At 47.4% G+C, this 27,010-nt stretch overlaps 5 non-coding genes across 5 annotated transcripts; 2 read left to right on the top strand and 3 right to left on the bottom strand.

Moving 5' to 3' along the window:
* Positions 1 to 712: 712 nt before the first annotated feature.
* Positions 713 to 784, bottom strand: TRNAV-UAC (transfer RNA valine (anticodon UAC)). The gene has a single exon. It is a non-coding gene; the product is annotated as a tRNA-Val (tRNA).
* Positions 785 to 13,818: 13,034 nt separating this feature from the next.
* Positions 13,819 to 13,891, bottom strand: TRNAV-AAC (transfer RNA valine (anticodon AAC)). The gene has a single exon. It is a non-coding gene; the product is annotated as a tRNA-Val (tRNA).
* A 3,901-nt stretch (positions 13,892 to 17,792) lies between these two features.
* TRNAV-UAC (transfer RNA valine (anticodon UAC)) lies at positions 17,793 to 17,865 on the bottom strand. The gene has a single exon. It is a non-coding gene; the product is annotated as a tRNA-Val (tRNA).
* A 5,344-nt stretch (positions 17,866 to 23,209) lies between these two features.
* Positions 23,210 to 23,282, top strand: TRNAV-AAC (transfer RNA valine (anticodon AAC)). The gene has a single exon. It is a non-coding gene; the product is annotated as a tRNA-Val (tRNA).
* A 2,990-nt stretch (positions 23,283 to 26,272) lies between these two features.
* TRNAV-AAC (transfer RNA valine (anticodon AAC)) lies at positions 26,273 to 26,345 on the top strand. The gene has a single exon. It is a non-coding gene; the product is annotated as a tRNA-Val (tRNA).
* The last annotated feature ends 665 nt before the right edge of the window (positions 26,346 to 27,010 follow it).

Here is a 27,010-nt window from a genome sequence, read left to right as displayed (position 1 = left end):
AACCAAGAAAATTGATTTGGCCGCTACCGACCGTTTTTCACTCTTCAATGCAATACTGTTTAATGTTGTTTAAGGCAACGGCAGTGCGTGCTGTCATCATTCAAAAGGCTGACAGTTGATGGAAGCGACAAAAGTCACCGGCCACGTCCCACGATCAATCGCCGATCCCATAGAATAGGTTCGGCTATGTCGCAAAAAGCGCATACGAAGTGGCTCTCTCCCGCCAGCGACCGCCAGAGACCGCCAGCACCGCACGCGGCCTGCGGCCGAGTCTTTTTCACACTTTGAGCTATGTCTCGGCAACCGAGACCCCTAGAACCGTGATTCCAACAGCAAAATATACACGATGAACATTTATAAAATTTAAATTAGACCAGCGAAGTAAGCATGCAAGCGCTTGGCTACACAATACGATAATATCTACCCATCAGACTTCTGTAGTTATTGGTTTAGTTCAGCTTTTGCAAATGTCCTTATGAATTTTTTACGTTTAAGTTATGGGGGGCATCACACTCCTGCGTTTCCCCCACTCCTGAACTTATCACCATTCCCGTGGCAGTTGCTTTTTCACCATTTCACCATTCGACATCCTACATGGCACCAACTGTTCATGGGGTAAACGGGCGACAACATTTTGGCCTTATCTCTGTTTTGTAAACTGACCACATGTCCATCTTACACAACAACGGTAGCGTTGCTACAACCTAAACGATGCTTCCGCCCGGGATCGAACCGGGGCCTTCCGCGTGTAAGGCGGATGTGATAGCCACTACACCACGGAAACAGCTGAGAGGAGGGGAGGGGGGGGGGGGGGTTGTTTACATGAGAAGTGATGGGGGGGTACATGAGATGATGGGGGGGGTTGTTTGTGCTGAAATGATGGGGGGGGGGGGTACATGAGAAGGTATGAAAGTAGTCATAAGGTAGGTGAAACAAGCTCACTTATAACCATTGTTGTTATAAGCTTGTTGCCTTCATTCCTGCACTGTCTGACAACATGCCCATGACCCTTTAGCGACACGATCTTTAACTTTATCCAATGCAGCAGCAGCATAGCGTTACAATGCACAGTGATAATAGGAGTACATATATGCCTACAATGCACGTGCATAATAGATATCACCATTATTGTCCTATTTCCTGAACAATGCATGCCATGAATGCTACATTGCACCCTAATCTCCGGATGCAAGACGTCTACCGTCATATAGAGCTCGACTGTAACTAGGTCAGATGTCTGGAGGATATGAAACCTTGAAAAGAAGCAGACAAATGCACAATATGTGTCATCCTCACGGAGACATGTATCAGAGAAAACCTGCGCCAACATTCACGAATATATCATGCATCTAGGCTTTAGATGAAGGAGCGTCACAATACACCTCCCAAGGCGGGAGAGAAGGGGGGGGGGGGCTTACCCCTAATGATTAAGCTTAAGCTTATGTGCATTCCTGCAGATCGCACGAAGTCCATAGGAGACAGCTCGGGCGAGTACTGAACGTTAGTTCGGACATTCCTACGGGCTGGTGGGAAATCCTACTTCTGGACTGCCCAGACTGATGATTCTCCTGCTGATGGTAGCCTGAGATACTCCATCCCTCAAATAATGCCAACCAAAGACGCTCCTGGTGGTCTCCTGGCGGTTCAGGAGCGCAACAGCTGAACCTGCTTCAGATGGTTGGTTGTCCTGTCTGGCCGATGGTGATTCGGCTCATCTCAATCTGATGGCGACCATGGGCTCTTGATGGTTTGCTGCCTTGTCCTCGAGGAATTTGTCTTCCAGGATATCCCACATGAAGTCCAATGACAAAGATCGCGCGAGTGCGAAGTCACTGCATGGTAGCCTTAAGCCGATGGGCATTGCAGGGAATGTTCCTCAACCAATTCAGTACAGCTAGTATCGTGTGCAATTTCATATCGTCTTGACAGCTGACAACGAAGCTATTCCTAGTTCAACTTGCCGAGAGAGGCGGTAGTAGTGCTGGACGGGTTTGCTGAAGGAAATGTCGTTTTGTTCGTATTTTTATTCTTTCCCGTCGTGTTCTTTCATAGCTGTTCATGAGTCTGAGCTGTTCACTTCTGTTCGCATTCTCGGCTATGACACTATTCTTAGGTTTATAAATTACGCGTGTTATTCCTGTAATGATCATCAGACATGCCCAACATCTTGTATTACGTAGCACAAAACGTGTGATTGAAACGGAGATGTATGCTAGCCTAATCTGTGTACTGATGACAACTTCATGTTGACATACACAAGAACCGTAGCGTTTCCACCAGCTAAACAACGTTTGTGCCCGGGATCGAATGGGGCCTTCGGCGTGTTAGGCGGACGTGATAACCACTTCACCACGGAAACAGCTGACAACTGCTGATGAGCTGGCTGGTCGGGAGAGAGGAGCCGACCGACTGACCTCGACTTGACCAGCTCTCCGGTAGCGGGTCCACCTCAAGTGAAGACTGGCCGGTTGGGCAGTCATGACGTCCCAACCACTGACGTCATGTTGGAGTACTACAGGAGCTGTAGCCCAAGTGGTAGAGCGCTCGCTTCGCGCGTGATAGGTGCGAGGGTCGATGCCCCGGAGCTCCGGAACGTGAGTTTTTGGGTTTATATGACAGGGATGCTTTACATTAGAAAATATTAAAGTAAGCATGAGATAAGATTTAAACAAGCTCACTTTTACCTGTTGGTATACTTTTATGTAGAAAAGGCTGCTCTAGACAACTTCATGCCGCTTTTTAGTAAATATGCTCCTTGACATCTTATCTATTTACGTCATGATGCCTAGCACGTGTGTGATTGAGACCCAACTGGTAGCCATTATATCTGAAAATCGTGCTCACGAACGCCAAAGATGAACGACTTGATCACTGTATCGTTTTTGCCTTTGATCACCGCATTGGTTGTCGAATCGCAGTATCTTGAATGACGTTTATTTTGACGCCATACATACCAAGGTGACCTTGAAATATTCTTCTCCCAATTAGTCTTCCCATTTGCACGGGCTGTAGATCAGAAACTAGAGCGTTTAGATTTGAAGAAAGGAGGGCTGTGAACTACACCAAATGATCTTCAAAATGGCTGTTTATGGCTATCAAAATGGCTATCGGAGCCTTTGGCACCGATCACCACACAACCTTCACTAATCGACTCGCCACAGTCGATATTTTATTCTTTCCTTAACATGGTGATCTTGAGTCAAATCAAAAGGTTCAAGGTCAAATATATATTTTGGTGATCCTGCAGTAAATTTGGTGATTTTGGCTATTTTGGGTGACCTTTGACCGGACTCGAATTCCACATTCTGGAAACGATAGTATATCGACTAAGGTGCATCGAATGGTGAAGGCTTGGTGGTGTTCGGTTGCATTAGGCTTGGAGCATGGGGTTGTCTGCAGCCAACTTTGTGGTTTGTGCCGAATTTTTGTACCCCTGACTTAACCCAAGATCACCATATTATGGAAGAATAGGATATCAACTATGGCACATCAATTCGTGAAGGTTTCATGGTCATCAGTGCCCAAGGCTCGGAAGCATAGGCAGGCTGGAATATATTTTTTTCGTTTTTTATATTTTTTGGTAATCTTTCACCGAACTTAAGGTCATCATTGTCTGGAAAGAATAGGTCATCAACCAAATGACACCGAATGCAGAAGGTTTCATGTCATTCGGTGCACTAGGTTCAGAGCATGGGGCTGTCAACCGGTTTAATTGGCCATATAGTCCCGTCCCCATGATGGGACAACGGGTTTGTTCATTCACGTTGGGAGGGAACTTGTTTAAAATCATCGCATATGTCCGCCTGACCTCTGCCTCAGGTGACTTTTCGGTGCTTACTTACATTCTTTTGGCCTCTTGGCACTTGAATCAGTTCAGTTTTGCCCATGCGCGTTCAACTTTTATCCTGCTTGACTGCCAGACAGTTTACTTTTTTGTCATTTGACAATGCCCCTTAACTTTCCACCTCCCGATTGTTGTTCCAGATCACGCCAACTGTCCATTGGGCCGACGGTTCGTAACATGGTGATACAATATGCCTACTGTTGACTAACTTGGTACAGAACTTGCCCAACAACCACCGCAGCAGTTCTACATGCCAAAGGCTGCTTCCTCCCGCGATTGAGCCGAGGGCCCTCCGTATGTCAGCCGGATGTAATAACCACTACACCTCGGACACAGCTGATGCCTCCTAATGAGCCGGCCAGTCGGGAGACAGGAGCCGACCGACTGACCTCGACATACCAGCTCTTGTGTAGTGGGTGCACCTCAAGTGCAGGCTGACCAGTCGGTCAGCAACGGCGTCCCAGCTATTGACGACATTTTTTAGATCCACCGGGGCTGTAGCTCAAGTGGTAGAGCGCTCGCTTAGCATGTGAGAGGTACGGGGATCGATACCCCGCAGCTCCAAGTAGCATCTTTAGGTTTTCGCACACCCCTGGAGAGGTGTCTCGGGTAAGCGGGCGGGTAACTGGCCCCTTGCCATTTGCCCAGGGTTGCAAATATATCTCCCGTGCAGTCCGTTTTCCACATTTTTTGACAAGCATTTTTATGACATTTTTCATGGCAAAAACTTAAACGATTTCAGCCTTCCAGCAAGTGAAATCGAACCAACTGAAAGGGTGAAGATAGCCTGGCATAGAGTGGACTAGAAGTTCAAAAACGCATGTCTTTTAAAAAAGCATCCCTCTGTGGATCACCCGCCGAGTTTGTTCTGCTTCCCCTTCTTAACTTATCCCTCTCCCCTACCCCGAGTCTCTGTCCACATGTTAACGCCAAAATGTGCTCTTTGGAGCTGCGGGGTATCGATCCCCGTACCTCTCACATGCTAAGCGAGCGCTCTACCACTTGAGCTACAGCCCCGGTGATTTTGAGACATGACGTCAAAAGTTGGGACGTCATGGCTAACCGAATAATCAGGTTTGACTTGAGGTGGACACGCTCCCGAAGAGCTGGTCATCTCAACGTCAGTCGGTCAGCCTCTGCCTCCCGACCGGCCGGCTCATCAGGAAGCGCCCGCTGTTTCCGTGGTGTAGTTGTCATCACTTACCACACGCAGTGTAGGGACTGTTGTCATTTCTGGGGCGGGGGAGGGTAACTGAAATAGCCACTTTGAACATCGTTTGGTGTAGTTCACAGCCCCTCCCTCCCTCAAATGTAACCGTTCTAGTCTCTGATCCACACACCCATACAAATGGGAAGACTTTTTTGGAGAAGAGTATTTCAAGGTCACCTTGGTTTTTATGGGGTCAAAATAACGTCATTCAAATGTCGTGATTCCACAGCCAATGCGGCGATCAATGGCAAAAACAATAAAATGATCAAGTCGTTCATCTCTGGCATTCGTGAGCATGATTTTCAGATATGATGGATGCCAATTGGTTCTCAATCACGCTGTGCCAGACATGATGACGTAAATTGATAATGATGTCCTGGAGCATATTTACTAAAAAGGGACATGGTGTTGTCTAGACCAGTCACTTCTACCGAAAAGTATACCAATAGGTATGAGTGAGTTAGTTTCATCTTATCTCATGCTTACTTCATCATTTTCTAATGTAAAACATTCCCTGTCATGTAAACCCAACAACTCACGTTCTGGATTTGCGGGTATCGACCCTCGTACCCATCACACGCAAAGGGAGCGCTCTACCCACTTATACCACAGCTCCGGCAAGTACTCCAACATGACGTCAATAGTTGGAACAAAGACTTCACTCGAGGTGCACCCGCTCCCGAAGAGCTGGTCAAGTCGAGGTCAGTCGGTCGGCTCCTGTCTCCCGACCAGCCGGCTCATCAGCAGTCGTCAGCAGTTTCCGTGGTGAAGTGGTTATCACATCCGCCTAACACGCGGAAGGCCCCCCGGTTCGATACGGGGAGGAAACATCGTTTTAGGTTGTAGGAACGCTACGGTTGTTGTGTAAGACGGACATGAGGTCAGTTAACAACAGGCAAATAAGCTCAAAGCGTTATCATCTGTCTGCCACATGAACAGTTGACGCGATCTAGGATTGCAATCGAAGGGCGGGAATTTCGGAGACATAGTCAAATGCGGAAAAATTCAAGAGGCAAGACGTGCGATTGTGATGAAAGTCAAACGCAGAAAGTCAATGTCATGTACTATGCAAAGGTCGAAAAGTGGAAGGGCAGAAGCTACTTGCAAATGTATTTCTTCTATTTCTAAATATCGGCTGCAACGCCTGAATTGTTCTTAAAGCCAGCACCGAGTATGTATGCAGTGAATGGTAGGATGAATACACTTTGTTTCACATGGGGCCCGCTGCGAATAACTATACCTCGCGTCGCATTAAATCTTACAAAAGTTAGTAGGGCGCATTTCTGTGTTGCGCACGACAAAGACGTCAAAATTAGACCTCTTTGCCCAAGAACATCGTTTAGTCAGCAAAAGCGCTACGTTTATAGTGCGACACCAGCACAAATGAGTCAACATTAGACACATTGGTTTCGGATGTAACCACCTGATATCCACATGAACGGTTGGCGCTATTCGGGAAAACAACTGAAATGTGGAAAGTCAAGGGGCATGTGGCGTTGGTGGCCTTGACAAACATGGTGACCTTGAGTCAGGTCATAGATCACTAAAAGCGGAAAACAACCGAAATTGGCTGGAGACAACCATATGCTCAGAGCCTTTGGTACCGATCACCACAAAACCTTAACTAATCGATTCGCCACAGTCGATAACTATGGCACATCAGTTCGTAAAGGTTTCATGGTCATCAGTTCCAAAGGCTCGGAGCATGGGTGGTCTGAAAATGTATTTTTTCGTTTTTGATATTTTTGGTAATCTTTCACCGAACTCAAGGTCACCATTGTCTGGAAAGAATAGGTCATCAACCAAGTGCCATCGAATGCAGAAGGCTTCATGGCATTCGGTACACTAGGCTCAGAGCATGGGGCTGTCAACCGGTTCGATTGGTCATATAGTCCCGTCCCCATGATGGAACAACGGGCGTTCATTCACGTTGGGAGGGAAATTGCTGTTATAATATCATCGCATATGTCCCGGTGACTTCTGTCTCCTTTGAATTCTAGCTCAGGTGACTTTTCGGAACTTACTTGCATTCTTTTTGCCTCTTGGCACGTGACTCAGCTCAGTTTTGTCCATACGCGTTCAGCTTTTATTCTGCTTGACTGCCTGACAGTTAACTTGTTTGTCATTTCGCAATGCCCCTTAACTTTCCACCTCCCGATTGTTGTTCCAGATCACGCCAACTGCCCATTCGGCAGACGGCTAGTAACATGATGATGCAATATGCCTGCTGTTGGCTAACTTGGTACAGAACTTGCCCAATAACCACCGCAGCAGTTCAACATGCCAAAGGCTGCTTCCTCCCGCGATTTAGCCGAGGGCCCTCCGTTTGTCAGCCGGATGTAATAAACGCTACAACTCGGACACAGCTGATGCTTCCTAATGAGCTGGCCAGTCGGGAGACAGGAGCCGACCGACTGACCTCGACATGTATGTAGGACTCGACATACTCTTGTGTAGTGGGTCCACCTCAAGTGCAGGCTGACCAGTCGGTCAGCCACGGCGTCCCAGCTATTGACGGCATTTTTGAGAGCCACCGGGGCTGTAGCTCAAGTGGTAGAGCGCTCGCTTAGCATGTGAGAGGTACGGGGATCGATACCCCGCAGCTCCAAGTTGTACCTTTAGGCTTTCACACACCATTGGAGAGGTGCCCAGGGGAGGCGAGCGGGTGACAGGCCCCTTGCCGTTCGTCAAGGGGGCCAAATATATCTCCCGTGCAGTCCGTTTTCCACATCTCTTCGACAGAAACATTTCTGATGGCATTTTTCATGGGAAAAACTTAAACGACTTCAGCCTTCCAGCGAATGCACTCGGACCCAAATGAAAAAGTGGAGATATCCTGGCGTGGAGTGGACTAGAGGTTCAAAACAGCATGGCGTTCAAAAAAGCACCCCTCTGTAGGTCACCCGCCGAGTTTGTTGTGCTTACCTTTCTCAACTTATCCCCCTCCCTACCCCGACGTCTCTGTCCACATGTTAACGCTAAAACGCACTATTTGGAGCTGCGGGGTATCGATCCCCGTACCTGATAGCAAACATGGCGTCAATAGTTGGGACGTCATGGCTGACCGAATAATCAGGTTTGACTTGAGGTGGACACTCTCCCAAAGGGCTGGTCATATCGATGTCAGTCGGTTGGTTCCTGTCTCCCGACTGGCCGGCTCATCAGGAGCGATCACCTGTTTCCGTGGTGTAGTGGTTATCACATCCGCCTAACAGGCGGAAAGGGCCGGTTCAATCTCTGGCGGAAACATCGTTTAGTCCGTAGAACCGTTACGGTTGTGGTGTAGGCTCACATAAAGTTACTGTGCAGAAGACAATGAGGAAAGGATGAAGTAGACCCTTTCAATCACGTTTTTTGCTACGTTATGCAAGAAGGTCTGCATAGCTATTGGTCAGTTCAGAAATAACACGTTTGTTCGATTAACCTAAGAATAGTGTCACAAACCCAACATGTGAATAATTGTAAACAACTAACACTCACGGGAAAATATGCAAGGCCACGACGAGGAAGGGCCAAAACACGAGCAAAAGTGATATTCGCTTCAGCAAACACTTCCACTACTGCTACCGTTACCTCTCGGCAGCTGATAAGTAAGAATGGCTCCGTCAAGACGGTGTGACATCGCACATGGCACAGGATTCGCTGAATTGGTTGGAGGGACATTTCCCTGGAATGCCCATTAGCTTAAGGCTACCATGCAGTGACTTCGCACTCGCCGATCTTTTGCCACTGGACTTCATATTGTGGGCTAGCCTTAAGGACAAGGCCCCCTTGAAAATCTAGCGAACCTTCAAGAGCCCATGACGCATTTCAACTTGAGATGGATTGCATCACCATCGACCAGAAGGACAGGACAACCGACCAACTGTAGCAGGTTCAGACGTTGTGCTGCCTGTAGCGCCAAGAGACCACCTGGAGCATCTTTGGCAGTCGCAAGTTGACGGATGAGGTATCTCAGACTACCATCAGCAGGAGAAATTTATATCAGTCCAATCCATCCGGAAGCAAGAATTCCCACAAGCCCATAGGAAGGTCCAAACTACCGTTCAGTACTCGCCCCGACCTGTCTCCATTGGATTTCATGCGATCACCAGCAATGCACATTGTCTTGAGCTTAAGTATTGGGGTCTAAGCCCGCCTTGCTTCGGGAAGTGTATGTTATGACGCTCCTGCATATAGCTTAGATGCATGATATGTATTTGTGAATGTTGGCGCCAGGTTTTCTCTCATACATGTTTCGGTGAGGAGGACAGAATATTATTTCTTTGTCTGCTTCTTGTCAAGGTTGTATATCCCGTAGACAATCTGACCTAGTTAAAGCCGAACTTATATGACGAGAGGCATCTGGCATCCAGAGATTAGGGTGCAAACGTGGGAATTCATGTCATGTGATGTTCACGAAATAGGAAATTATTGGTGATATCTGTTTTGCATATACATTGCACGTATATATTGTCCATTGTCGCTGTGCATTGTAACATAATGTTATTGCTGTATGGAATATAGTATTACAAAAATGGTCTCGCAAAACATATAACAATTAAAGAAAAATATTGAAAACAAATAAAGATTGTTTCGTGAAAGGTTGCTTGTTATTTTGTCAACCACTGCAGCCATGAAATGCAACAGGCCTTTTTCAATATTTGCGCCTTGCTTGACCTCGCGTTGAGCTAACCCCCAATGGCGGGTCGTGATCCGTCCGTAGTCTGGCGCCGAACGAGTCCGACGCCGACCGACTCCGGCGTACCCGACTTCGCACAAAGTCGAGTAACATAACGGGAAAGTACAAGTATACACCATATGAATATGAGAACAACAGTTTAAAGCATGCTGAGTTCGTGTCACCGTTTTGCTAAATTTTCGTTATTGAAGGTGGGGCAACACCGTGCGCTTACGAGGAGGGCATGTCGTCCGGTTCCCTACGTGCGGAGGACACGGCGTGCGGCGCGTGTAAACAAATACTCCTGAAATGTGAGACGCGGAAGAGTAGGCATTGGGCGCCTGGTAGCCGACCGCATGTAGCAACACCGCGACCAATGCCAGAGTATCATGATGTTGTGGTGGCAAGGAAGCGGCAGCTGCAGCTTGCGAAACTCCAATGAGGCGATAATCGTCATCATGACAAGGACAGAAGTGCTAAAGGTAGTCGGCACCTGTTACGGTCGGAGGTGCCGCTGCTGCAGTGTTTTGATCCGCACATGGTGAGTCCACGAGCTTAATGTGGTGTTCCATTTGCAAGAGATTTTGAACTGAAATGCCCTTCTCAAATAGCATTTGGTGCAGTTCCCAGCCTTACCCTTCTTAAGACCTAAACCCTTCAGTCTCCCACCCACACGTTCGTGAAGATGTGCAGGCGTTTTTGTGCGGGGTTGGAGCGACGTTTCTCTGTAATTCTCATAAGCTGAAGGCTACCATGCTGCTTCACACTTGCCCGACCTTTCGCCACTGGAAGGTATTGAATTATATCTCATTTGGACTTTGACCCAGTATACGTTTGCGAATGGCTTTTCCCTATTCCATTGCTATCCTAAATGTCTATGCCCCAGCCATAGGGCAAACGGGTGATTGCGTTATGACCTTATTTGTCCATTGTTAACTGATATCATGTGCGTCTTACACGGCAACAGTGACGTTTCTACAAGCTAAACTAGATTTCCGCCCGAGATCGAATCGGGGGCCTCCCGCGTGTTAGGTGGGGGCCTCCCGTGTACGACGTCTCACCGTCTTCATGGAAACATTCTTACTTCAACTTGCCGAGAGGTGGCGGCAGCAGTCTTGACGTGTGTGCTGAAGTAAATGTCGTCATTTGCTCGCGTTTCTTGGCCATTCTCCTGGTGTTTTTCAAAATTTGTCTGTGAGTCTAAGTTGGCTACTTTTATTCACATGCTCGGTTATCGCACTATTCTTAGGTTATCCATTTAAACGTGTTATTTCTGTGATGATCATTGGTGATGTCTAACTTCCTGCGATATGTAGCACAAAACGTATTAAAAGAACGAGAGATTTCATCCAAACCTAACATTTACATTGTCAATTGACTTAATTTTGTCCTTACGCAACAACCGTAGCGTTTCTACAAACTAAACGATGTTTCCACCCGGGAGCCTTCTGCGTGTTACGCGGATGTGTGATAACCACTACACCACGGAAACGGCTGGCGCTTGCTGATGAGCCGGCCGGTCGGGAAACAGGAGCCGACCTACTGACCTCGACATGACCAGCTCTTTTGTAGCGTGTCCACCTCAAGTCAAACCTGATTTTTCGGTTAGCCATGACGTCCCAACTTTTGACGTCATTTCTCTGTGGTCTGTGGTCTGTGGCCGGTGGTAATGGCCGCACCAGGCCAGTTGAATTCAGAATTGCAGGTCGGACTGTATCCTGCTTTGCGCCACGTCCCATTTAAACACCAAGTTATGTAGTTAGCCTGAAATTGCACGATCGGTGGAGGGGTTTCTCAAACACTGCTTGGCACAACAAAGGTTTGACTTGAGGTGGACACTCTCCCAAAGGACTGGTCATATCGAGGTCAGTCGGTTGGTTCCTGTCTCCCGACTGGCCGGCTCATCAGGAGCGATCACCTGTTTCCGTGGTGTAGTGGTTATCACATCCGCCTAAGAGGCGGAAAGGGCCGGTTCAATCTCTGGCCGAAACATCGTTTAGTCCGTAGAAGCGTTACGGTTGTGGTGTATGCTCACATAAAGTTACTGTGCAGTAGACAATGAGGAAAGGATGAAATAGACCCTTCCAATCAAGTTTTGTGCTACGTTATGCAAGATGATCTGCATGGCTATTGGTCAGTACAAAAATAACACGTGTGATCGATTTACCTACAGAATAGTGTCACAACCCATCATGCGAATAAAGGTAAACAACTAACACCCACGGGAAAATATGCAAGGCCACGACGAGAAAGGGCCGAAACACGAGCAAAAGTGATATTCGCCTCAGCAAACACCTCCACTACTGCTACCGTTACCTCGCGGCAGTTGAAGTAAGAATGGCTCCATCAAGACGGTATGACATCGCACATGACACGGGATTCGCTGAATTGGTTGGAGGGACATTTCCCTGGAATGTCCATTAGCTTAAGGCTACCATGCAGTGACTTCGCACTCGCCCGATCTTTTGCCACTGGACTTCATGCTGTGGGCTAGCCTTAAGGACAAGGCCCCCTTGAAAATCTAGCGAACCTTCAAGAGCCCATGACGCATTTCAACTTGAGATGGATCGCATCACCATCGACCAGAAGGACAGGACAACCGACCAACTGTAGCAGGTTCAGACGTTATGCTGCCTGTAGCGCCAAGAGACCACCTGGAGCATCTTTTGCAGTCGCAAGTTGACGGATGGGGTTATCTCAGACTACCATCAGCAGGAGAAATTTACGCCAGTCCAATCCATACGGAAGTAAGAACTCCCACAAGCCCATAGGATGGTCCAAACTACCATTCAGTACTCGCCCCGACCTGTCTCCATTGGATTTCATGCGATCACCAGCAATGCACATTGTCTTGAGCTTAAGTACTGGGGTCTAAGCCCGCCTTGCTTTGGAAGTGTATGTTATGACGCTCCTGCATATACAGCTTAGATGCATGATATATATTTGTGAATGTTGGCGCCAGGTTTTCTCTCATACATGTTTCGGTGAGGAGAACAGAATATGATATCTTTGTCTGCTTCTTGTCAAGGTTGTATATCCCGTAGACAATCTGACCTAGTTACAGCCGAACTTATATGACGAGAGGCATCTGGCATCCAGAGATTAGGGTGCAAACGTGAGAATTCATGTCACGTTACGTTCACGAAATAGGAAATTAATGGTGATATCGGTTCTGCATATACATTGCACGTATATATTGCCCATTGTCGCTGTGCATTGTAACATAATGTTATTGCTGCATGGGATAAAGTATTATAAAATGGTCTCGCATAACATATAAAAATTACCTACCTAGGTACGCCTAGGATCTTGCCCTTCTTAAGACCTAAACCTTCAGTTTCCCACCCTCACGCTCGTGAAGATGTGCAGACGTTTCTGTGCGGAGTTGGAGGGACGTTTGTCTGTAATGCTCATCAGCTTAAGGCTACCATGCTGCTTCACACTTACCCGGCCCTTCGAGACTGGAAGGTATTGAATTATAGTCTCGTTTGAATTTTGACCCAGTATACTTTTTGCAAATGGCTTTTCGTTATTCCATTGCTATCCTAAATGTCTATGCCGCAGCCATGAGGCAAACTGGCGATTGCGTTCTGACCTTATTTTTCCATTGTTAACTGATATCATGTGCGTCTTACACGGCAACAGTGGTGTTTCTACAAGCTAAGCGATATTTCCGCCCGAGATCGAACGGGGGCCTCCCGCGTGTTAGGTAGGGCCTCCCCGTGTGCGACGTCTCACCGTCTTCATGGAAACATTTTTAGTTCAACTTGCCGAGAGGTGGCGGTAGCAGTGCTTCTCGTGTTTGCTGAAGTAAATGTCGTCATTGCTCGCGTTTTTTGGCCATTGTTGTGGTGTTCTTGAAAATTTGTCTGTGAGTCTAAGTTGGCTTCTTTTATTCACATGCTCGGTTATCGCACTATTCTTAGGTTATCGATTAAACGTGTTATTTCTGTGATGATCATTAGTGATGTCTAACTTTTTGCGGTATGTAGCACAAAGCGTACAAAAGGAACGGGCGATTTCATCCCAACCTAGCATTTATATTGTCATTTGACTTAATTTTGTCCTTACGCAACAACCGTAGCGTTCCTACAAACTAAACGATGTTTCCGCCCGGGATCGAACCGGGGGCCTTCCGCGTGTTAGGCGGATGTGATAACCACTACACCACGGAAACGGCTGGTGCTTGCTGATGACCCGGTCGGTCGTGAAACAGGAGCCGACCTACTGACCTCGACATGACCAGCTCTTTTATAGTGGGTCAACCTAAAGTGAAGGCTAGCCAGTCGGTCGGCCATGGCGTCCAAACTATTGACATCATATTTGAGAACCACGGGGCTGTTGCTCAAGTGGTAGAGCGATCGCTTAGCATGTGGGAGGGGATCGATACCCCGCAGCTCCAGGTGGTGAATTTTGGATCTTATATGGCATGCATTGTTTCACAATAGAATATATTTAAGTAAGCATCAGGCAAGATGAAACAAGCACACTTGTAATTATTTGTATCTTTTAAGGTAGAAAAGACTGCTCTAAACAACACAATTTTTCCTTTTAGTAAATATGATCCTCGACATCATGGTTTATTTACGCCATCATAACCAGCACAGCATTGATTGAGAGCCAACTGACGGCCGTCATATCTGGAAATCGTGCTCATATACGCCAGATATGGGTGACTTGATCACGTCATGTTTTTTATTTTGATTGCTGCATTGGTTATGGAATGACAACATTTGGTTGGCGTTATTACAGGGTCATAAATACCAAGGTTGCCTTGAAACCTCCCTTCCAAAGTCTTTCTACTTTCGCAGGGATGTAGCCCAGAAATTGGAGATGACTGGGTTTCCAGAAGGCGAGGGCTGTGAAATACACCGCATTATCTTTAAAATGGCTTTTTCGGTTACCCCGCGGAAAGGATGACACGCCCCTCAACAAATTCTGCCAGTTATTCATTGGTTGCTGTCTATTTGCTGCAAATTTGGAGAGTGCCTTAAATGCTTTGAATGCTTTAAATGCTTTAAATGAAGAGCAATACTAAATTAATTCAAGTGAAGCCCGTGCCATGTGCGATGTCCTACCGCCTTGATGGAGTCATTCTTACTTCAGCTTGCCGAGAGGTGGCGGAAGCAGCACTGGAATTATCTACTGAAGCGAATATCACTTTTGCTCGTGTTTTGACCCTTTCTCGTCGTGACCTTGCATGTTTTCCCGTGAGTGTTAGTTGTTTACTTTTATTCAAATGTTGGATTGTGGCACTTTTCTTAGGTTAATCGATTGCACGCGTTATTTCAGTACTGACCAATATTCATGCAGACTTTTTGCATAACGTGGCACAAAACGTGATTGGAAGCGTCGATTTCATCCTTTCCTAATTGTCTACTGCAAAGTAACTTTATGTGAACCTTACACCACAACCGAAACGTTTCTACGGACTAAACGATGGTTCCGCCAGAGGCTGAACCGGGCTCCTTCCACCTGTTAGGCGGATGTGATGACCACTACACCACGGAAACAGCAGATCGCTCCTGATGAGCCGGCCAGTCGAGAGACAGGAACCGACCGACTGACCTCGACATGACAAGGTCTTCGGGAGCGTGTCCAACTCAAGTCAAACCTGATTTTTCGGTTAGCCATGACGTCCCAACTTTTGACGTCATTTCTCAAAACCAGCGGGGCTGTAGCTCAACTGGTAAAACGCTCGCTTAGTATGTGAGAGGCACGGGGATCGATACCCCGCAGCTCCAAATGGTACATTTTAGCGTCGACAGAGACGTCAGGATGGGAAGGGGGATAAGTTAAGAAGGGGAAGCACGACAAACTCGGTGGATGATCTACAAAGGGACTCTTTTTTGAAAGGCGTGCTTTTTAACTTCTTGTCCACTCCATGTCGTTATCTCCACTTGTTCAATTGGTTTGAATTCATTTGCTGGAAGGCTGAATTCATTTGCTGGCGCTGCCTCTGGGCGAGTCGAACTTAGGTAAAGTCAGTTCTGAAAAATTAATTGGTTAGAGCGCCTGCCTGTCGATCCTTCCTCGCATGGCGTGGCGGGCTCGAGTCGCTTTTGACGCTCGCTAATTGTTCTGGACAGGTGTGGTCTGTGGCCGGTTTTAATGGCCGCACTAGGTCAGTTGAATTCAGAATTGCAGGTCGGACTGTATCCTGCCTTGCGCCAGGTCACGCTTTTGCCACCAAGTTATGTAGTTAGCCTGAAATTGCACGATCGGTGGCGGGGTTTCTCAAACACTGCTCGGCACAACAAAGCATAACAGGCACAAACATCGATGCTTGGCATGAGCACCAATCTCAAAAATTATATCCATTGCAAAAGATGCTGACTAAATCTTTAACAAATACATTCGTGCTAATTTGATGTAGCGCCATAAGAGGGGTCTCATGGTCAAAAACCTGTGCTCGACTGGTGAAGGGAACATTTGCGACCCTTCAGACTTCCCAGAACACCGTAAACTGCAATTTGCAAAAAGAACTCCGAGAGAGTAAAGGACATTTTGAACTGATTTGGCAAGAAGGTCGTAATCTGCCGCCTTTATCGTACGCAGCACTCGAAATATGGGCTATACATTTTTGTAAGATTTTATGTGACGCGCGGCGTATTTATCCGCCGCGGGACTCATTGGAATCAAGTGTTTTCACCATACCATTTATTGCATACATACTCAGTGTTAGCTTCAAAAACAGCTCAGGCGCTGCAGCCAATAGTTAAAGAAATGTCTACCTTTTTATATATTCTGTATTACTAAGGGAACAGCGTGTGTGTATGCGTGCGCGTCCGTTATCTCACACGGAGGCCGAACGATAAGAATTTTTTCCATCAAATTTGCGCACGACGGAGATCCGATGGTAGCGCGTAACAGAGTGGCGTCAAAATTCTGCATTTCGCAGAAAAAATGAGCGCGTGCCGAGCGAAAAGAAACGCAAAAATCCCATAGGATAACACGCACGACGCTAATTTCAAGACGACCGGCCGACGGCCCGACACGCTCCGCTTCCCGAAGCCATACCTCGGTAATGAACAGCCACAGTGATATGAAACTCTCACAGTGCGATAGCGCATGAAATGGGCCATCGCACTTGGGTGAGTTCTTGCGTCACGTGACACGTAGCACGTGCAAACGTCAGACGAGTTATAATCGGCCGTTTTTGACGCATTTTTACGTTTATCGTTATATCTCGGCACGCAAAGCACCTAGAGACCTGGATTTTGTTTCCCAACATTCACAACTGAAGCAATTACATCTTCAGTGTGTGTTGCGACTTTGTTCAACGCACCGTTGCTTTGCAAATTGCAATACAGTTTACTTAGGATGGAGAATTTTGCTCTTTTCCACAGCTCTTCACGTTTTGTGCTGCATTGCTGCACCTAGAGCACAGGACGCACTCGGGAGTAGCATGCAGTTATGAGGAATGAAACGGACAATCACGCCGATATAGATCGTAGTGTCACATGTGCGCGAACCAAGACAATTGATTTGGCCGCTACCGACCGTTTTTCACTCTTCAATGCAATACTGTTTAATGTTGTTTAAGGCAACGGCAGTGCGTGCTGTCATCATTCAAAAGGCTGACAGTTGATGGAAGCGACAAAAGTCACCGGCCACGTCCCACGATCAATCGCCGATCCCATAGAATAGGTTCGGCTATGTCGCAAAAAGCGCATACGAAGTGGCTCTCTCCCGCCAGCGACCGCCAGAGACCGCCAGCACCGCACGCGGCCTGCGGCCGAGTCTTTTTCACACTTTGAGCTATGTCTCGGCAACCGAGACCCCTAGAACCGTGATTCCAACAGCAAAATATACACGATGAACATTTATAAAATTTAAATTAGACCAGCGAAGTAAGCATGCAAGCGCTTGGCTACACAATACGATAATATCTACCCATCAGACTTCTGTAGTTATTGGTTTAGTTCAGCTTTTGCAAATGTCCTACATGACAACCTACATGGCACCAACTGTTCATGGGGTAAACGGGCGACAACATTTTGACCTTATCTCTGTTTTGTAAACTGACCACATGTCCATCTTACACAACAACCGTAGCGTTCCTACAACCTAAACGATGCTTCCGCCCGGGATCGAACCGGGGGCCTTCCGCGTGTAAGGCGGATGTGATAGCCACTACACCACGGAAACAGGCTGAGAGGAGGGGAGGGGGGGGAGGGTTGTTTACATGAGAAGTGATGGGGGGGGGGTACATGAGATGATGGGGGGGGGGGTTGTTTACATGCTGAAATGATGGGGGGGGGGGTACATGAGAAGGTATGAAAGTAGTCATAAGGTAGGATGAAACAAGCTCACTTATAACCATTGTTGTTATAAGCTTGTTGCCTTCATTCCTGCACTGTCTGACAACATGCCCATGACCCTTTAGCGAAACAGATCTTACTTTATCCAATGCAGCAGCAGCAATAGCGCTTACAATGCACAGTGATAATAGGCAGACAGTATATGCCTACAATGCACGTGCATAATGGATATCACCATTAATCTCCTATTTCCTGAACAATGCATGCTATAAATGCATACATTTGCACCCTAATCTCTGGATGCAAGACGTCTACCGTCATATAGGCTCGACTGTAACTAGGTCAGATTGTCTGGAGGATATGAAACCTTGAAAAGAAGCAGACAAATGCACAATATGCTGTCATCCTCACGGATGCATGTATCAGAGAGAACCTGGCGCCAACATTCACGAATATATATCATGCATCTAAGCTTTAGATGAAGGAGCGTCACAATACACACTTTCCAAGTCGGGCGGGGGGGGGGGGGGGGCTTCAAACCCCTAATGACTAAGCTTAAGCTGATGTGCATTCCTGCAGATCGCACGAAGTCCATTGAAGACAGGTCGGACGAGTACTAACGTTAGTTCGGACATTCCTACGGGCTGGTGGGAAATCCTACTTCTGGGCTGCTCAGACTGATGATTCTCCTGCTGATGGTAGCCTGAGATACTCCTATCCCTGCAAATAATGCCAACCAAAGACGCTCCAGGTGGTCTCCTGGCGGTTCAGGAAGCGTAACAGCTGAGCCTGCTTCAGATGGTTGGTTGTCCTGCCTGTCTGGTCCGATGGTGATTCGGCTCATCTCAAGTTTGAATGCGGCCATGGGCTCTTCATGGTTTGCTGCCTTGTTCTTAGAGACTTTTTTCCAGGCTAGCCCACACCATGAAGTCCAATGGCAAAAGATCTTGCGAGTGCGAAGTCACTGCATGGTACCCTTCAAGCTGATGGGCATTGCAGGGAAATGTTCCTCCAACCAATTCAGTGCAGCTAGTACCGTGTGCAGTTGCATATCGTCTTGGTGGCTGACAATGGAGCCATTCTTAATTCAACTTACCGAGAGGTAGCGGTAGTAGTGCTGGACGGGTTTGCTGAAGCAAATATAGTTTTGTTCGTGCTTTGACCCTTTCTTGTCGTGTTCTTGCATAGTTTCTCATGGGTCTGAGCTGTTCACTTCTATTCACAGGCTCGGTTACTGGCACTATTCTTAGGTTAATCGATTACACGTGTTATTCCTGTAATGGTCATTTGGCAGTGCCCAACTTCTTGCACTGTGTAGCGCAAAATGGGATTAAAAACGGGAGATGTATGCAAATTTAATCTGTCTACTGATAACTTGCTTCACGTTGACCATACACGGCAACCGTGGCGTTTCGACCAGCTAAACAATGTTTTCGCCCGAGATAGAACCGGGGGCATCTGCGTGTTAGGCGGATGTGATAACCACTACACCACGGAAACATCCGATTGCTCCTAATAGCCGGCCGTTCGGGAGACAGAAGCCGACCGACTGACCTCGACATGTCCAGCTCTTCGGGGTGGGTCCACCACAAGTGAAACCAGACGAATCGGTTAGCCATGGCGTGCCAACTATTGACGTCATATTTGAAAACCACCGGGGCTGTAGCTCAAGTGGTAGAGCGCTCGCTTAGCATGTGAGAGGTACGGGGATCGATACCCCGCAGCTCCACATCGTAGTCTTTGATTTTCACACAACACCGGAGAGGCATCCTACCGATCCAAATGGGGGTATAGCGCTGCTACATGTGCCCATTGGGAACCTGCCAAATGCAATACGCCAAGTAAGATAACATCGAAGGCAGATGATTGATAAAGGCGCATGATAAAACGCATCAGTTTTACCCTCAGAATGGAAATCGAATCTAGACGTTCAGTAAGCTGGCACAACACGTTAAAAATAACTCTTGGCCAACTACGCAGACGCTTACTCCAGATACACGGCGCCCTTCACGCAGCTACGATGCTGTGTGGAGGGCGCACTGTCCCATATCACATTATCAAATTTAGTTGCATACTGTAACTGACCTGCCCATCTCAGGTCAGTTATTTAGAGTCACAACTACATTCCGATCAACTCTTCTATGGCGCGGTGGGTTCGAGTTCCTTTTGGCGCTCGCTGGTTGTCCTTAACAAGTATAGTCTGCGGCCATTGACATCAGTCGCACTAGGTCAGGTGAATTTAGATTGCAGGTCGGACCGTATCCCGCCTTGCGGCACGCTACACTTTTGCCACCAAGTTATGTAGTTGACCCGAAATGGCCCGATCGTGGGCAGGATTTCTCAGCCACTGTTAACACGAAAAAGCATAACAAGACAAAAATCGATGTGAGCATGAGCACTAATGTAAAAAATCATTCATTCTTAAAGATTCTGGCTAAATCTTTAAAAACGTCTCTGCTATAATGGGAAATAGGGTCATAAGAAAGGTTTCATGGTTAAAAGCCCGTGCTCGCTGGTAGCAGAGGGGACACTTGCGATGCTTCAGACTTCCCAGAACACCGTGACATTAAAAGGGAATGATGTGATGCGATGAAATTGGGACTTTGAGGGTCAAAACAACATGTTTGAACTACTTGGGCAAAGAGGGTCTAATTTTGCCGCCTTTATCGTGCGCAACACTGAAATGCGCCTTACGAACTTTTGTAAGATTTGATGCGACGCGCGGTGTGGCTATCCGCAGCAGGTCCCACGTGAAACTAAGTGTATTCATCCTACTATTCACTGCATACATACTCGGTGCCAGCTTTGAGAACAATTCAGGCGTTGCAGTCAATATTTAGAAGCATAAGCAATATATTTGCAAGTATGTTCTGCCCTTTCCAGTTTTTGACCCTTGCGTAACGCAGGACATTGACTTCTCGCGTTTTACTTTTATTATATTGCACGTCTTGCTTCTTGAATTTTTTCGCATTTGACTATGTTCCCTAAATTTGAGCCCTTCGACTCCTATCCTTGGTCGCGTCAGCTGTTCATCGGGCAGCCGGGGAAAAACGTTCTGTTGGCGTTGTTATTTAGTTAGTTTATTTATCTGTTTTTAACTGACCTCATGTCCGTCGTACACAGCAACCGCAGCGTTCCCAGGCGATTACGATAGACGCTGATCGTATATTTAGGATCAATTTTGCGATTTACTCATGTAAACGTGTCAAATTATCGTCACCTTCACCAACGAGTTAAATCGCAAATTAACAATTGTAGTTCGCCGCCTCATGTAAACTGGGTAAATGTTTCTTGATGAGCCGGCCGGTCGAGAGACGGGAGCCGACCGACTGACCTCGACCTGACCAGCTCTTCTAAAGCGGGTGCACCTCAGTGAAGGCTGACCAGCCGGTCAGCCATGGCATCCCAACTACTGACGTCATGTCGGAGTACTGCCGGAGCTGTAGCTCAAGTGGTAGAGCGCTCGCTTCGCGAGTGATGGGTACGAGGGTCGATATCCCCGAAGCTCCAGAACGTGAGTTTTTGGGTTTATATGACAGGGAATGTTTTGCATTAGAAAATATTAAAGTGAGCATCTGATAAGATGAAACTAACTAACTTATACCCACTGGCAAAGTTTTAGGTAGAAAAGGCTGCTCTACACAATACCATGTCTCTTTCCAGTAAATATGGTCGTCGACAACCTTACCTATTTACGTCATCATACCTAGCACAGCGTGATTGAGACCCAATTGGCAGCCGTCATATCTGAAAATTGTGCTCCCAAGCGCCAGAGGCGAACGACTTGATCATTTTATTGTTTTGCCTTTGATCCTCGCATTGGCTGTGTAATCACAGTATTTGAATGGCGTTATTTTGACGCCATAAGTACCAAGGTGGCCTTGAAATACTCTTCTCCAAAATAGTCTTCCCAGTTGCACGGGCGTGTGGATCAGAAACTAAAGCGATTAGATTTGAAGAAGGGAGGACCGTGAACCACACCAAATGATCTTCAAAATGGCTGTTTCATTTACCTCCCCCGCCCCAGAAACGACAACAGTCTCTTCAATATGTGTGATAAGTGATGACAACTACACCACGGAAACAGCGGGCGCTTCCTGACGAGCCGAGCCGGTCGGGAGCCATGCTTTTTATATTACAGCCATGCTTGTCTTTAACCCCTAACCTCGCTTGTGTCTGAACTACGCGCCCGTGAAGATGTGCAGGCTATTCCGTACAGACCGATTCAAGGTCCGTCAGGCATACATGACGCCACAGAAACGTCTTGCGACTAATGCTACCTCATTGGCCACACGGCGTTGAAAGACAAGAACAACATAGTCGTGCAGTCTGGCGTTCGTGAGCGCGTTTTCAAGACATCACGGATTTCTACCGGCTCTCAACCAGTTTTGTGCAGCAAGTGTAAGTGTCAAAGACGAGTCACGTTTTGTGCTACCTAATACAAGAAGTTGGACATGACTACTAGTTATTGCAGACGTAACGCGTGTAATCGATTAACCCGTGAATAGTGTCATAACCGAGTATGTGAATAAAAATAAACAGCTCAGACTTACGGACAAAAATGGAGGAACACCACGAGAAGGGGGAAAACACAGTGCGCACGCAGTGAACACACACTTGGTCGCGTAGAAGCTGCGCGTACCAACCTTACGGGCCCGCCAAGAGGCACACCACCCGAGGGGCAGCGGGTAACTGCCCCGTCGTCAGTTGCCAAGCGGGCACATATGTCTCCCGCGCAGTCCGTTTCCCTCGTTTTTTGACAGCAGCATTTTTGTTACATTTTTCATGGCATCAACTTAGACGATTTCAGCCTTCAAGCAAATGAACTCGAGCTAATTGAAAAAGTGCAAATAAACTGGAATGGAGTGAACTAGGAGTTCAAAATAGTATGCCCTCTACAGATCATCCGCCGAGTTTGTTGTGCTTCCCCTTCATCTCTCATTCCCCTTGCCCACCCCGACGTCTCTGTACGGGTGGGGAGGGAGGGGAGGATGAAAATTCACGACTTGGAGCTACGAGTTTTCGATTCCTGTACTTCCAATATGCCAAGAGAGCGTTCTGCTACCTGAGCCCGGTGGTACTCAAAGATAATGTGCAAAGTTGGGACGCCACAGCTGACCGACCGGTCAGCTTTCACTTGCGGCGGACACGTTCCCGAAGAGCTGGCCATATCGAGGTCAGCCGGTTGTCTCCTGTCTCCCGCCGAGTAGGCTCATCAAGAGGTATCAGGTGTTTCCGTGGTGTAGTGGTTATCACATCCGCCTAACACGCGGAAGGCCCCCGGTTCGATCCCGGGCGGAAACATCATTTAGTCCGCAGAAACCCTACGTTTACAGTGCAACACAAGCACAAATGAGTCAACACTAGACACATTGGATTCGGATGAAATCACCTGATTTCCACATTAACGGCCGGCGCTATCCGGGACAACGGTTGAAATTTCGAAAGTCAAGGGACATGTTTGGGTGACCTTTGACCGGACTCAACCTTGACAAAAATGATGACATTGAGTCAGGCCATAGGACACTCAAACGGAAAATCGCCGAATTTGGCTGGAGACAACCATATGCTCAGAGCCTTTGGCACCGTTCACCACGAAACCTTCACCAATCGCGTCGCCATAGTCACTATCTTATCCTTTCCAGAACATGGTGATCTTGAGTCAGGTCAAAGGTTAAAATTCATAGGTATAGGTTTGCCGATCCTGCAGTAATTTTGGTAATTTGGGCTATTTTGGGTGACCTTTGACCGAACTCAAATTCCCCATTCTGGAAACGATAGTATATCGACTATGGCGCATCGAATGGTGAGGCTTCGTGGTGCCCGGTGCCATAGGCTTGGAGCATGGGGTTGTCTGCAGCTAACTTTGTGGTTTGTGCCGAATTTTGGTGACCTTGACTTAATCCAAGATCACCATATTCTGAGAAAAATAGGATATCGACTATGGCGCATCAACTGGTGAAGGTTTCATGGTCATAAGTGCCAAAGACTCGGAGCATGGGGGGTCTGGAAATATTTTTTTCCGTTTTTTATATTTTTGATAATCTTTCACCGAACTAAAGGTCAACATTGTCTGGGAAGGAAGAGTCATCAACCAAGTGGCATCGAATGCTGAAGGTTTCATGTCATTCGGTGCATTAGGCTCAGAGCATGGGGCTGTCAACCGGTTTGATTGGCCATATAGTCCCGTCCTCATGATGGGACAACGGACGTTCATTCACGCTGGGAGGGAAATTGTTGTATAATATCATCGCACATGTCCAGGTGACCTCTGCCTCCTTTGAATTCTAGCTCGGGTGACTTTTCGAAACTTACTTGCATTCCTTTGGCCTCTTGGCACTTGACTCATTTCAGTTTTGTTCAGGCGCGTTTAACTTTTATCCTGTCTGACTACCTGACAGTTTACTTTTTTTGTCATTTGAAAAGGTCCCTTAACTTTCCACCTCCAGATTGTTGTTACAGATCACGACAACTGCCCATTGGGAAGACGGCTAGTAACATGGTGATACAGTATGCCTAATGGTGATCAACTTGGTACATAACTTACCCAACAACCACCGTAGCAATTCTACATGCCAAAGGCTGCTTCCTCCCGGGATTGAGCCGGTGGCTCTCCGTATGTCAGCCGGATGTAATAACCACTACAACTCGGACACAGCTGATGCCTCCTAATGAGCTGGCCAGTCGGGAGACATGAGCCGACAGACTGACCTCGACATACCAGCTCTTTTGTAGTGGGTCCACCTCAAGTGCAGGCTGACCAATCGGTCAGCCATGGCGTCCAAGCTATTGACGGCATTTGTGAGAGCCACAGGGGCTGTAGCTCAAGTGGTAGAGTGCTCGCTTAGCATGTGAGAGATACGGGGATCGATACCCCGCAGCTCCAAGTAGCATCTTCAGGTTTCCGCACACCCCTGGAGAGGTGCCCCGGGTAAGCTAGCGAGTAACTGGCCCCTTGCCATTTGCCCAGGAGGCAAATAGATCGCACAGTCCGTTTCCCGCACAGTCCGTTTTCCACTTTTTTTTGACAAAAACATTTTTATGATATTTTTCACCGCAAAACTTGAACGATTTCAGCCTCCCAGCAAATGAACTCGAACCAAATGAAAAGGTAAAAAAAACCTGGCATAGAGTGGACTAGAAGATCAAAAACGCATGTCTTTAAAAAAACATCCCTCTGTAGATCACCCGCTGAGTTTGTTGTGCTTCCCCTTCTTAACTTATCCCCTCCCTACTCCGAGTCTCTGTCCACATGTTAACGCTAAAACGTGCCATTTGGAGCTGCGGTGAATCGATCCCCGTACCTCTCACATGCTAAGCGAGCGCCCTACCACTTGAGCTACAGCCCCGGTGGTTTTGAGATATGACGTCAAAAGTTGGGACGTCATGGCTAACCGAATAATGAAGTTTGACTTGAGGTGGACACGCTCCCGAAGAGCTGGTCACGTCAAGGTCAGTCGGTCAGCACCCGTCTCCCGACCGGCCGGCTCATCAGGAGGCGCCCGCTGTTTCCGCGGTGTGGTTGTCATCACTTACCAAACGCAGCGCAGGGACTGTTGTCATTTCTGGGGCGGGGCAGGTAACTGAAATAACCACTTTGAAGATCATTTGGTGTAGTTCACAGCCCTCCCTTCTTCAAATCTAACCGCTCTAGTTTCTGATCCACACGTTCGTTGAAATGGGAAGACTATTTTGGAGAAGAGTATTTCAAGGTCACCTTGGTATTTATGACGTCAAAATAACGTCATTCAAATGCCGTGATTCCACAGCCAATGCGGCGATCAATGGCAAAAACAATAAAATGATCAAGTCGTTCATCTCTGGCGTTCGTGAGCATGATTTTCAGATATGATGGCTGCCAATTGGTTCTCAATCACGCTGTGCTAGATATGATGACGTAAATAGATAATGATGTCCAGGAGCATTTTCACTAAAAAGGGACATTGTGTTGTCTAGAGCAGTCATTTCTACCTACAAGTATACCAATAGGTATGAGCGAGTTAGTTCCACCTTATATCATGCTTACTTTACCATTTTCTAATATAAAACATTTCCTGATATGTAAACCCAAGAACTCACGGTCTGAAGTTGCGGGTATCGACCCTCGTACATATCACACTCAAAGCGAGCGCTCTACCACTTGGGCCACAACTCCGGCAGTACTCCAACATGACGTCAATAGTTGGGACAAAGACTTCACTTGAGGTGCACCCGCTCCCGAAGAGCCGGTCAAGTCGAGGTCAGTCGGTCGGCTCCTGTCTCCCGACCAGCCGGCTCATCAGTAGTCGTCAGCTGTTTCCGTGGTGTAGTGGTTATCACATCCGCCTAACACGCGGAAGGTCCCCGGTTCGATCCCGGGCGGAAACATCGTCTAGTCAGGAAAAGCCCTACGTTTATAGTGCAACACCAGTACAAATGAGTCAACATTAGACACATTGGTTTCGGATGTTATCACCTGATTTCCACATGAACGGTCGGCGCTATTCGGGACAACGAATGAAATGTGGAAAGTCAAGGGACATGTGGCCTTGCTGCCCTTGACAAACGTGGTGACATTGAGTCAGGTCATAGGTCACTAAAAATGGAAACCGGATTGGCACCTCGACTTGACCAGCTCCTCGGGAGCGGGTCCACCTCAAGTGAAGGCTGACCAGTCGGTCAGCCATGGCGTCCCAACTATTGACGTCATGTCGGAGTACTACCGGAGCTGTAGCCCAAGTGGTAGAGCGCTCGCTTCGCGATGTTTCCGCCCGGTTCGATCCCGGGCGGAAACATCGTTTAGGTTGTAGGGATGATACGGCTGTTGTGTAAGGCGGGCATGAGGTCAGTTAACAACAAACAAATAAGCTCAGAACGCTATCACCCGTCTGCCCCATGAACAGTTGACGCGATCCAGCAGATCAATCGAAGGACGGAAATTTGAGGGACTTTGTCAAAGGCAAAAAAATTCAACAGGCAAGACGTGCGATATGATAAAAGTAAAACGCAAGAAGTATATGTCCTGTATTACGTAAAGGTCAAAAAGTGGAAAG

Source organism: Pollicipes pollicipes, unplaced genomic scaffold, assembly GCF_011947565.3.
Source record: "Pollicipes pollicipes isolate AB1234 unplaced genomic scaffold, Ppol_2.1 Scaffold_3087;HRSCAF=3621_pilon_pilon_pilon, whole genome shotgun sequence".
Classification (NCBI taxonomy): Eukaryota; Metazoa; Arthropoda; class Thecostraca; order Pollicipedomorpha; family Pollicipedidae; genus Pollicipes; species Pollicipes pollicipes.
This window is presented reverse-complemented; position numbering and strand designations above follow the sequence as displayed.